Consider the following 14,026-nt stretch of genomic DNA (forward strand, 5'->3'; position numbering starts at 1 on the left):
TTATCCTGGAGTAGCTTAAGGCCCCTGCAGAAAGTATAGGAGTTGATTTACTAGCTCTGAACTTAGTTCTAGAAAGTAATGTTGCAAGGAGTATACTTGTAACAAGGTTGGTTTATTATGTGATTTCATAACTAAGTGTCACTGCATGACTGACCGGGTCCACTACCCTTGAATTACTGACTGTATTCTAAAAATATATCTAATCTGGTTTTACTACCCAAGAATAGCAAATTGCATCATTCTGAATGTGTTATAGGTTTGACTCACCATGAACTGCTGATTGCTATTCTTAATAAGGTTATACTTTGGGTTGTATCCCCCAAGTATTGGGTTGGTTTTTATAATTGTGTGGATATGATATGTGATAGTACTTATTTCCCCTAATTTACCTGGGCCTACTTGTATTTAAATAAGCCATTTATTTTGTACAATACATTGGGCCTCATGACAAGTTTGCCAGGCCGGAAACAAGGGTGCCGGTAAGCTCACCAGCACCCTTGTTATCGGACTGGCAAACTACGGGTTTGCCTGCCGGAGCCGCTGTGCCTGACAGGTCTGACCCTGCATGGGCGCAGCATTCATGGTAAGCAAAGCCGTCACGGAAGCACTGGCATCGTTAGCAACGGTGCCGGTGCTTCCGTGTCCTCAGTGCCATGGGAATGGGGATTAACAAATGTACTGACGCCTGACTGCCTGACTCGTAAAGTTTTTATGGGTCCGGGGACAACCCGCCAGTAGCACTGATAGGGTTACCCCCGGACCCGTCATGAGGCCCATAGCGTTTCAGTGTTTCTTTCGACCACATGTAGGCTACAATTCATTTGTACCAAGCTACAGCCGTCTCTCCGTCCCAAGATAAGCCTGGCTGCTCTGTCCCTGCTACCAAAACAGCCTTAGAGTAACAGTGGAGCATATGTACTGTCTCAGATGTATGGTTTTATGAAGCCCTTAGTTGGACTTAAGCAAAGCAGTCCTAACACTGACAATTCTAAGTTCTAACATTCTCATACCTGGTCATCATTGTTGATAATGTCAATACTGGGCCGGGGCGGAATTAACCATGGAACAAAAGGGTAATCTGCACCAGGCCCCCGAATCACAAAGGGCCCTTCTGGTACAGGATCATTTCACAACCTTGCTTTATTTTTCACTTGCAATCACACTTTTGTTTGTGTGACATGCCTGCACATTTCTCTGCAATTAAAAACATGTTTGTTGTGGATTATCTCAAATGATACTGATTACTTGAAATGAGAACTTTCAATGATCCTGTGTAATTATAGTGTGTGATTGTTTTACAAAATCAAAAATAAACAATTTTTTTTAAAATGTGTTCGAGTGATTACATAGGTTTTTCTGAACTGACCAAACTGTCAGGGGTTTTGCCTGCTGCACTGCTCCGTAGCAGACAACTTTTCTGCAAATAGAATTAGTATTTTCTGTTAATGTGAGGTTTTAGGTGCAAGAAAATAGGCCATCAAAATTTCAGAAATTGTGCTATACAAGCACATTCTTTTACAACATAAATCTGAAAGTGCAAATAAAGTTATGTAATTGGAAAATACATTTCTTTTTGTAATTTACATGTGAAACGGGATGAGATCAGAAAGTTAAAGGAATAGTGTGCTCAAAAATGTTATTGGCTAAAAAGATGCCCATAATCAAAAATATATATAAAAAATATTTTTAAACCAAGTCCCTATGTAAAGTTTGGAGCAAATAAAGCTCAAACTCAAAACTTTGAAGCACTAGGAGGCTTCCATTTTGTGAAATGGATGAGCCTCCTGTGCTGCCCTTTCAGCACTAATGAAGCAAAAGCCAGAAAGCTGTAATAAACAAAAGCTACCACTGGGTGGCTTTTTCTTCATTGGTGCCGGAGACCAGAGAATGGAGACAGGAAAGCTGCATCTAGGTAAGTGCGTATTTCTTTTATTAAATAAGCACTGCAAATATAAAAGCTGCGGTTTTCTTTCTAAGTTTTCCGGGCTGGAGGAGCCCGGAAAACTTAGAAAGAAAACCGCAGCTTTTAAAATGTTGTATTTCTGTTTGCGGTGGCTTCAGCTTGGATTCTCCTGGACTCCAAGCTGAAGCCACCGCAAACAAAAATACAACCTTGTTGTATTTAAAAATGCTGCGGTTTTCTTTCTAAGTTTCTCGCGCTCCTCCGAGCCGGAAACTTTGAGAACTTAGAAAGAAAACTGCAGCGTTTTTAAATACAACAACGTTGTATTTCTGACTGCAGCAGCTTTCACTTTGAGTCTCCTGGCTCCCCCCATAATATTAATAAACACATACTAATAATGATATGCGGCAAAGTAGACAATATTGAAATAGTCCCTCTCTGGCTATTAACACTACAAATTATGTTTTTAGTAGATGTAATTTACTGAAATTCCTCTAAACAATCAGTACCAACATCTTTCCCTAAGATCTATTGGGCAACACACAAACAACAATGAATGTGTCTTTGTATGGTGAATGTATTCTAACAAAGAAAGCATTTTCACTATCGGCAATCTATTACTGTTGGCTTTGACTATAAACATAGTTGGACTTGTCCATAATGCGCAAGACTTTTAATAGTGCACACAGAAAACTGAATCACTTCGATTGACTTTGAATATTGGTACTGATGTGCCAGGATGTTATGCTATGCTATGTTAAGCTATGCTATGCTACATCAGACTCTCTCTCATACATTTTGCCTCTCCCTCTGCACACGCTATTCTGACATGACCAAACCCCCACCTGGTGCTCATTAGCCCAAGACCCGTGACACGTCAGACCTTCTCTTCCATTTGCTCCCTACAAGAATGGCCTTAGCACCATATATGGTAGATGACAGTAGGATTCTGTAAATACCACTTATCCATATTACAACACAATGTACCTGCACGGCTTTGTCACAAGATCACAAGTAAGATGCTGACAGTTATTTCCAAATGTCTGCAAATGTCATGCCAAGTAACCCCCCCATTGTGCAAACGCTAGAATACATTAGTGATTGCATAGGATATGCTATATAGCCTGCGCTATAAGGGCTGTCCAGAAAGAGCTCCATGTGCTGACTGCCTGGATACTTGTCCTGCTGTATTTTTCTGCTTATCAGCTACCCACGCTGTATGCTGTGTATTTGCTATCCAATACAAGAAGCTTGGTTTACCATCAGTCTGTGTCTAATCTCCTTATTTGCAGCAAGCTGATGTTGATGCCGAGGCGGCCGATGACTACCACAGTACGATTAAAAGAGTTGCCCAGGATCACACACTTCGATTACGCAGTGAAGGTGAGCTTTAGCCCATTCTGCAAAGTATTAACCCCAATGCTACAGATATGCAATCTTCTGTGGGTTTTATAGCTGTACTTTGGAGAATTAAAGTCACCAGTGAATGACAATACATGATCAAGTCACTTGCTTGTAGTCCTTGTTTTACACAACCATGTGCTTGTTTTGCTCCCGTGCCATTTGTAATCACACAATATTTGTACTTCTTAAGGGACATTCTGCTAATGAGAGTATCTGCCAATTTCCCATTCACAGCTGCGTCTGTAGTCACCTACTAGTTATCACATTTAAAATGCTTTGCTAACAACAGAGACATCTTGAAAACATAGACAGATTAGCTGTGCTCCTGTTTATTTCTTTGTATTTAAAATACCAAGTGAAAAAAATGAATAATAGTAATAGGGCTCCAAAATTAGTCTCTGAACGCTGACTGAAACAGCCGATTTAGTACCCTCAAAGTACCTGCACCCCAGCCAGTCTCCCACTTTGTCGACCGTAAGAAAAGGCCTGAGTTATAATCTAGTGCATCCATGTACAGAGACAGATAGTTGTAAACACTCATCAGCCAACTGTACAGACTCTTTAGTTCATTATGGAATTTGGTTTAGAAATCACTTTCGGATGCAGCCAACAAAGTATTCGTATGACAACATTGTACTGCGAGACCACTTTCTGGGTTGTTTGCACCACTTCTTTAAAGAAGCAACACACAGGTCTTATCATCCTCCATAGGAATAGTCAATGAGTTATCAGGGGTGCGCCTCGTGAAGCACAAGCTTATGAAGGAGAGTGAGCTCCGGATGGTGTGGCTGCGACATCATTTACTACATACGCAAGAGCTCTGCAGAGAAATATTTGATAGCCAACTGCAAGATTACACCATCAGCTGATTCAGCATGTGCACTACTAGTTCTGAGCTTTGGGTTTTGTTTTTTGGTATGGCATCAGAATTTGAATATTTGTGAAGATTGAAAATGCTCACAAACCCCTTCTCCGAGATTCAAATGTCAGGCATGTTCTGGTACGACTGGGCTGAAACTACGGATAAACTGGGCACGTATACACTTTATGGTGAATACGCGAAAATCAACACTAAAAAGGGAAGAAATCTCAAAATATATCTTTATCTTTCCATGCCCAATTGTACGCCATGCGTAGCTGCGCTTTCGTCTCAACCAGCTACCAACGCTGGAACGAATCAGTAAATGGGATCATACACTGGTTGATTTATGTTGTAGATTTTGTGAGAATTGCTGTGATGGGGAAAGCTTAAAACATCTGGTTATGGACTGCCCGGGCCTGGGTGAGGCTGGAACTCGCTTAACAGGTACTGCTGTGTTGACAGAACTTACCTGGATTCGACTAATGTGGGGCACAGAGCAAATTCTGATCTTATCTTTACGTCATTTATTGCAAATTATATTGAAAAAAATGGAAAATGTTTAACATTAATCTGACTACTCGGTGACAAGAACTAATACATATGCTTTTCTTTTTTTTCCCCCCTTTTCTCCTTTTATACTTTTATGTATGATCGTAATGTACATGTAATTTATATGTGAAAGGTTTTTACATTTTGTATTAATGAAAGCCCAATTAAAAAAATGTAAGAATTCTAAAATGTCAGACTTTTGTCCTTTAAACTGTGGAGACATATGTGCCATTATAGTGGATAATGCCACCTGTTAGCAACAGCCTCAAGGGAGGGGAGTTCATATGTGCTCCACAAATTTGACTTCATCTGACTATTGCATTGCTTCTATACAGCGATACATAGAATACTGGTAAACACTATCCCTCCAGCCTTCACAAAACATGGAGGACTGTATACTTTATGAAAGTCACTTAAGGTAGCTGGTGTGATAGATCCGAAGTTACAGATTCCAATTTGTACAATAAGTTGTCTATTGCAGAGATTGTGTGTAGCCTGCTGGTTACAGGTTCCCATGCCAGTAAGAAAGCTCAGCTGGCTGATGCATTTGCTGCAGAGATACTCTCAATCACCTGGGCCCCACGAACGATCGCCAGCAGACTAACATTGGCCCAACCCCGCCAGTCTCAGCACGCAGCATGACGCCCTGCAGCGTACACAGAATGAGCGCTGTGTAAGTAGGCTGGGCGCTTTCGAAAGAAGGGGGTGCTGCGATCCTTGCCCCTTGTCAAAGGCAGTTGCAAAGGAAAGGGCTGACAACGGCCCGTCCTACGGACAACATTTCACTGAACTGAAGACGAAGGCATACAGTGGCAGTCCACGACGACAGTCAGTGGGCAGCAAAGGGTGTTTTGATCCGATTCAATCCACCCAGCCCCATCGTGCAGACATCGGCTTGCATGGAACATGCGCTGAGGGCGAACAAGAATAAAAACACTCGTCGGATTTGAACGGCAAAGGGTTTTTTGGTGCGCACACTGTAGAATCAGGATGACACGGAGCAGGACACGCCTATCGGGCACAATTTGGTGCATGAAATCAAAAAGGCAAAGTTTAGCAATTAACATTGTAGCCAGCACAACTACATTAGAGAAAGCTTAACTCTGTTCACCACAGATGGCGAGGGCTGAGTGGCTGACAAGGGCACACTTTGTTCACAATATAAAAGCAGCATGAAGCCCTAGGCCCATTTTTCTGCCACATCTGAGGGGTTTTAAAGCAATAACACCCATCATTACAAAGGAGAACAAAAAAAGACACCGCAGGTTTTTGTATAAACCAAATAGTTCTAATAATACAGGCGCAGAAGACAGAAGCAGAACGACACAGAGCGTACAGGGTTGCTGAACAGAGATAACAAGAAAAAACACGTGGGGGGGCCATCAAGGTAGGAGGTGTAATCTTTACCGGATAACAGTAAAACTACACGGCTACAGCAAAATAAAACTGCCGCTGCTCCCGGGGGGGGGGGGGGGGTTCAGCTCTTACACAAGACAAGGAGCAGAACAATACGGCCCTTCTCAGGGCGCTGCTAAGCAGCCGCCATCCTCTATGAGCCTGCTGAACATTCCCATTAACAGAAGACATACAACGGGCTCCCGCGCTATTTGGAGAATGGGCTTTGGCGGGGGCCCCCTTAGTGCCGACACCCCTCATTGAGGCACGCCGGGTGTGGGGGGGGGTGGGCCCACGGCCAAGCATGGCTCCGCCCAGAGGAGGGGGTGGGTGACCTCACCAAGGTGCGACGGGGCGCCGGCGACAGCCAGGGCGCCTACAAAAGGGGCCTTTGCATGTGTGTTTGGTCTCTTGCTTCCTGCCTCCTGTTTTGTTGCCCTCCCACCCCCCTTTCATTTGTGTTTTCTTTCTTATGTTTCTCTTTCAAACACGCCCAGCAGATGTTACATGGTGTTCCCGTTAGAAAGTACTGGCGGATACCTGCACAGCCATCCCTTTATTATGAACGTGCACAGGAGTATTAGACTCAGGGGAGGCCCATGACAAAGGGGAGGGTTAGGGGGCTTGGAAGACCTTCCAACTCCAACGTGGGTGGGGGAAAATGGGAAGTGCATCGATGGAAAAGAAAAAGGAGAGTAACAATGCATACAACAAGGGGAGGGGAAGGAACAAAATGATTTGGAGTAAACAGGGCTCTGGCATGTAGGATGGAAAAGTGGTGGAGGGGGACCTGGGACATTTTCAAGAACAGCTTAGGGAGAACTCAGGGTAATGCCTTGGCATACGGTGGTAAGAAGCCTAAGAGGAGCAGGGGGAAGATGGGGAGGATCTTTTTAGGCTATGGGGAGTAGGATGGGGAAGGAATGCTTGGGCTCTGGGGAAGGTAGCTTTAGTTGGGGCTCGTGAGAACCGGAGGGCATGAAGGGGAAGGAGGGACCTCTGGGGGATGGGACTGCTAAGGCGGTGGGAACTAGGGCAGCCCGGGGTCTCGACATAAGGGGGGAATTCATGGCATGACAGGCTAAGGGAAGATCGTTGGGGGGAGGGGAAGTTGGCAAGGAATAGAGAGACCTCCAAGAGAAGAAAGGGGAAGGAGGGGAGAAGGGGAATTCAGAGAAAAGGGAAGCATGACGGGGGAAAAGATAAGTGGACGCATCCTAAGAAAGGAGCCAATGAAACGAAAAATCGAGACGCATCCTAAAAAAGGAGCCAATGCGAAAAAGTCACAAGGAAACAGAAACGGAAAGAAAATGCACTTAAATAGAAATGGGAAAAGAAAATGAAAAGAAAATGAAAAATGAAAAAATGGAAAAATAAAATAAAATGGCCAAAGGGTAGAGAGGGGCGGATAAGGAGGGACGGGGCCCTCGATGGGTCTTCAAGGACCAGAAGGGGTGGGGGGCTTAGGCTGCTACTGCTCAGCGCAGAATCCTGAGGGAGCGGCGAAACGGAACACCTGTAAGATAACTCCTGACTTTATGTATGTCAAGAAAGTTTGCTGTGCCAATTTTTCTCCCACTCAGTCAACTGGTCATGCCTCTCATTGGGTGCAGGTGAGGTGCGGGGGTGGCTCCAAGGGAGGAGGGTAGCGGGAATAAGGATAAGCAAGGGGGGGTGAATTCTGACACAATGCAAGGCACGTCAGTCCCGGCATTACAAGACTTCAATAAATAATGACGAGAACCGGAGCAGCTGAGAAGCTGATGCTTTCCCAAACCCCTCTGACACAGCAGAACACTCTGCACTCCTGCCAACATGAAGCGCAAAGGCATGTAAGGGGCACCGACCATACAAATACAATAAGGTTAAAAAAAAATACCTGCAGCCGTCGGAGAAAAGAAGGAAGCACATCACTCAAGTGGACAGCTCCGGGGTTAGGCGCTCGCATTGGAAGCAGGATGGCACAGAGCAAACAAGTTGTTTCACGGGGCTGTTTTGGTTTGGACAACAAGCACAGTAGAAAAAAACCAATGAACATGAAGGTGACGACGGAAAGACAGAACAAGATGGAGGAGGCACCCCGATAATCGGGGCAGGGTCATCCTCCTCCCTCCTCCCTGGGTTAGGGGGAGGGATAAGTCCTAGCATGCCAAAAGCGCTGGGAAAGCCCGCGAAAGGGCAACAAAAGAAAGGGGCGGGCCAAGCCCATATAAGCAGCGGGCGCTGGCTGCACAGACTAAAGCCTGCAGAAGAAGGTCGCCCACCGACGCCAAGAAGGATTTTCAGTTTGTCCACTCACCCACCCTGCATAAGGGACAGCTACGACGAGGCCTGGCCGTTGACGTCGCAGGACGGCAAGGCTGTGTTTTGGCGACCAGCGACAAGAGACAGACTCCGAATGAGCCATTGCACAGCCGGAAGGGTCTTTGCTCTTCTCGGACCAGCGCCTCTTGGGAGCCTAAGCGGCAGGGGCGCCTGGTGGTAGCAAAGAGGGCTCAGCTTCCCCCGGAGAAACATCGCTCTCCCAGCCCAGGAACACCTGCAGGGGCAGGCTGGTCTCAGGCACGAAGGGTTGGGAGAGTTGTGCCTAATGTGGACTTTGTTGGGAAAAGGGGGAAGCAGATTGGTTTTGGACACGGAGCAGTTGCTGCACCTTTGGAACTATTTTCACAATTGTTTGCTGTGTTTTCTATTATGTGTGAAAATAAATCTGCAGCCTTTTTATGCCAAAAAGAAGACATGTCTCATTCTGCACCATACGGGTTGGGAGAAGAAAGGGGCTGAGATGAATGAGCAAGAGTAATGTATATTGGTATAATAATGGACAAATGCCCAGGTTATTGCTTACATGCTCGGAGTCTCCGAAAATATTCCTTTAAAAGGGTCAAAACACGCAAAGAGATCAGCACACCGGCAATGGCACATTGCTGATTCCGCCACAGCCCCAGAGGCAGCCGTTAGCAAGACCAAAATCAACAGCTTTTTTGGCAAAAGAAACAGGCAGCTTCTCTGTGCATATTAGCTTTGGGGGCGGCGCACTCGCATGGAAAGCCTGAACAAGCGCTCGCATTGGAAGCAGGACGGCACAGAGCAATGCAAGTCACTGAGTCTCAGGAAGATTTCCGCTTTAAAATCATTGGACATACAACTGCTGGAGAAACCGAGAGGGGAAGGCCCCTTTGCATCCAGTGAGGGGTAATCTCTCCCACCCAGCCGCGGACCACACGGCCAAAAGACAACAAGGCTGGCATGTGCAAAGAGTTACAAACACTACACAGGGCAGGCGCAGACCAGTGGAAAGCTCTCCATGATGCTCAGCGACATGAGCTTAGCAGGCATGTTGTAAAACACACCAAGAGAGCAGCACACCAGCTACAGACAGATCTGACTCGGCTCCAGCACCATCGACGGCTGTCAGTAACCAAATTCTAAGGCGGCAGTGGAGCGCAGAAGGAGGAAATGCGGCAGCACACAGCTCTGACAGCAGCAGCAAGCGGCTGAGGTGACCCACGACTACACCCTCAGGTGAGGAGAGGACGGCACCGGCTCCTTGGGCGCATGAAGGAGCGGCAACACCTGGCCAAACCAGGTTTTGATGGCCAGAGCGGCCTCGACCGCATCTCAGCAAATAATTGCTTCTTTCTGAAAGCGAGTCACCTGAGCACCAGCTGAAGGATGCAAAGTAGGGGCTGTGATGAAGGGGAAGATAGCCCCTTCATCACAGCCGCAGACTTCACGCCCTCAACACGAATCCTCGAGGGGTCAGCAGGAATGACAGCAGAAAACAGCCCCAATGCCTCAAAAAGAGGCAATGGCAATTGTGGCAAAATGCCACAAGGAAGCGAAGAAAAGATGACATGCAGCAAACGCCTCAGAACAGGCAATGCAAAAGACGACAAGGAGAGCAAAACATGGAATACCCCGCTGACACGAATGCTACAGGAATAGTGAGTATTTCATGATCCAAGTAGAGGTTAGAGTGGGTGATCCCATATCTGGGGTTGTGTTATGTAAGGCACCACTCTTTGAGAGTGAGAAGTAAACGCAATATTGCTCAATTTCCGTGCTAAGGTAAACTAATGCAGCCCTTGCACAAGGGGAAAGGTTTTAGTAAACAGAGCATTAGGCTGTAGAGCAGGATTTCCTCTGGTTATTCCCGGGCATCATGAGTATTTGGCGCAAGCAGGCAATTTTATACCAAGGGCAATTTTAGTTGTTAAGATAGCTCAGCAAGTTCAGCTTCCCACCCACCCTACGCGCAGCCAGATACAGGCAAAGCGGAAAGTATCGGTTGGACTTGGTAAGGGCAACATCGGAGCGACAACACCCAAGGGGCGTGATGTTAGGTACAGTTATCCGTTGGATAAGGACAAGGTAAGCAAATAACAGCATCGGTAAGAACACGAGGGACTGCTCCCCCACCAGCCCCAGAAAAGGAAATTGCAGGACCATTTTTAACACAGCAACTGTCATTTACCGTGTTAGGACCCCTCCACCCCCATTGGGATACGATGGGCAGCACTAGAGTTAGAGTCTTGAAGCCACGGTTCAGCACGTAAAATCATACCACATCCACCAGCATAAAGTTAATGATTAAGGTCAAATTTTGAGTGACGGGTCTGGGCTTAGTACCGGCCCCTCGCCCCCCAAATTGTGGCGTTTAAACATGTCATAAAAAACCAAGCGAAAGTAGAGTAGGCACTAAGACAAAAGAGATATATCACAGAAATGCTGAAAAGAAGGAAGCCAACATACGCATCACCAGAAGCAACTAAAAATAACCAAATCACACGTACAGGGGGCTGAACTAAAAGGCGAGTACGCTGAAAGCCGAAATCCAATAATCCATCATTAATGAAGAAAAGTAATGAAATAACCAAAAAAGTGAACGCCTCACAAAACAGGAATATATAAAAAGACAAAAAGAAAATGGTCAGAAGAAGAAAGCCAGAGCTAAAAACCCACCATCTACTAATGCTGCGCAAGAGGCATATACATAACAAAGTCATGGGGTAAGCCTCGCAACAGGCCAAACCTAAAAAGGAATTACATAGCAAAAATGGGCTAATAAGGCCGCAAAATGGGGCTAAAACGCATAAAAAGACCGGCAAAAGACAAACGCCTCACCAAAGGGGCGGATCTGGCGGACAGGCCCCGGAGATTCCCAAAGCACAACCCATTTAAACACTTAGGAGGAAAACCATAGCCAGGCTGGCAGAAGCTGTCTCTGGGGGATTTCCATCCCTCACCCACATAGCAAGAGGACCTATGGAGTACAGAGGTATTGCAGGTAGTAATAACACCCAGGGGGTCTCCACAGAAGGACTACTTCAGTTAAGCAGTGGTCTGCAAGGTGCGGACAGAGGCCAGGAGAGCCAAAACAATACCCAGAGAAAGATTCAATTTATAGATAGTAAGGAGGGAATACAATTTCGTTGGCCTCTGGCAGTAAATTGAGCTACATAGGGCCATAAACACCCTCAGGGTGGCGGCAGGGATCAGCCTCGAGTTGGCCCTAAGTGGGAGTAGGGTCCCTGCTTACCTGATCCCTTGTTCCCCAAAATATTTGTGTTGTGTTATCATTATGTTTTTGTTGGTTGGTTTTCTTTGCACTATAGCTCATGATATAATAAAGCTTGTGGCCAAGGTTTTTACACCTTACCTGCTAGTCAGGCCTCATCATTATGGTGCCGTCATTAATGTCACCTACCTACCTGTCACACCCTGCATTGCTCCCCTGCACTAAAACACTTCCAGGCTTAGTTACATGCCCCCCACCCATCCCCTCCCGGAGGTGGGAGGCCCGGGGGCTTATGGTCAGAGATGGGATTGTAGTGGGACCGGACATGGGCAGCACCTACCAGGTGCTTGCCCAATTAGCATGCAGGTGTACAGGGTGGGCCACCAGGCCCCAGTAACAAAAAGGACCCAGGCTTCCGGGCGCCCAAACTGCGAGAAGGTGACCGGGGGCAGGTGACAACATGGCAGCCCCTGCCCCTAACACCCACATCAAAGGCCCTGCTCCCATCCGGACGGACGGGGGACAAAAGGGCCTTTGATGCTTCAAAGGGGGCTACCTTCCCTCGGCCCAATTTTGGCCTACCTCTGAGGAAGGCAGGCAGCCCCCAGTCTTCTTTCCCCTGTCCTCAGCACATACAGGAGCAGTGCCATTGACGCCTCACAGCAAGAGAAAGGTGATGCTCATTAGAAAACCTCCCTCCCTCCAAGTAGACATACTACCGACTTGTGATTAGTGGATAAATTGGACAGGCACCAATTAAAAAAACATACAATGAACGGAATGGAGCAGACAACAATTAAAAAGGTATAAATGCACAAGAATTCTCAAAGAAAGAAGTTATCACATGCCTCACTGGAATTAATTCAATGAAACAAACCACAGGGGCAGGTTGCCAGACTTGGGGTGAGTTTCATGAAAGCCTAAGCCCAGCAATCCACCACTAAAGAGGAAAAGGCATGAATAACAAAAAAGACAAACGTCTCACAAGCAGGAAAAAATATTAAGACTGGGTAAACTGGCCAGGGTAAGGAAGCAAAGTGGTAAGTATCAACTAGCACTAACGCCTCACAGGCATAGGCGTAGGCAGGGTAGGGCCTGCGGGGCAAGGCCCACCCAAAATCTATAAATGCCCACTCAGCAGCGCTGTGTGGGCATTTACAGATATCTTTGTCAGTGCAGTGGGCCCAACTACATTAGCATCAGGCCCCATTTGCTAGACAATCCCGGCTACGCCTCTGCTCATAGGCAACTTCAAAGAAAGTAGTTATCATATGCCTCACTGGATGGAATTAAATAACCAAACCACATGGGCAGGTTGCCAAGGTGAGTTTGATGAAAGCTGAAGGCCCAGTTATCCACCACTAAGGAGGAAAAGGCATAAACAACCAAAAGGCAAACGCCTCAAAAAGCAGAAAAATATTAAGACAAGTTAAACTGGCCAGGATGAGGAAGCCATCCGGTGAATATCAACTAGCCAATAACGCCTCACAAGAGGCGAATTAAAAGAAAAACATCAAGAAAATGAAGGAACATCAAGAAAATGAAGGAAACAGACCAAGGAACTGGAAATATCCACAACGCCTCTCAACGGGCCAATCCTAAAATAGGAGTACATTTCTGATATATGCCTCAAAACAAGTTAAAATTCATAGAAACGGGGGGGGGTGCTTCTCCAGGATGCATGGAAACATAACCACACCCCTTAAGGGGACAATCACAAAAAGGGATGATGTTTCAGAAGGAAGGCTAAGAAGACCATTACCAAAAAGGTGTAAAACTCAAAAGGAAAGGAGAAAAGCAAAATGCCTCATCAGGACAAGAAATTGAAAGAAATTTTGAAGGAAGATGAACGCCGTTGGTGAAGCAATGTAGTCATTGCTTAAACAACGAATAAACTTGAGAAAGAAAGTCAAAAGCAAAGTGATAAGCAGAGCTCAGAGGCTGGGTGCACAGAATGTCACAAGCTTTTGTAATATGGGCGGCAGGGATCAGCCTCGAGTTGGCCCTACGTGGGAGTAGGGTCCCCACTCACCTCATCCCTTGTTCCCCAAAATATTTGTGTTGTGTTATCATTATGTTTTTGTTGGTTGGTGTTCTTTGCACTATAGCTCGTGATATAATAAAGCTTGTGGACAAAGTGTTTCCACCTTTGCTCCTTGTCAGGCCTCATCGTTACGGTACTGTCATGAATGTCACCTACCTGTCACACCCTGCAGTGCTCCCCCCACACTAAAACACTTCCAGGCTTATGGCACCCTTCCCCACACTCCCAGTAACTGTATGTGGGATATTCCCCAGCCCCCCAGTGGCTGCCACTTAGGCCTATCTTCACCAAATATCTGCAGCCTTTCCCCAGCCTCATCACTTCGTGTGGAACACGTGCATTTCACTA

At 46.2% G+C, this 14,026-nt stretch overlaps 1 protein-coding gene across 1 annotated transcript in view; it reads right to left on the minus strand.

The window, feature by feature from the left end:
• Window positions 1–14,026, minus strand: part of SLC66A1 (solute carrier family 66 member 1) — a 235,737-nt gene that overhangs the window by 219,823 nt on the left and 1,888 nt on the right. The gene's annotated exons all lie outside the window — the stretch shown is intronic.

The sequence above is a fragment of the Ambystoma mexicanum genome, chromosome 8 (assembly GCF_040938575.1).
Source record: "Ambystoma mexicanum isolate Mex_15411 chromosome 8, UKY_AmexF1_1, whole genome shotgun sequence".
NCBI classification, from domain to species: Eukaryota; Metazoa; Chordata; class Amphibia; order Caudata; family Ambystomatidae; genus Ambystoma; species Ambystoma mexicanum.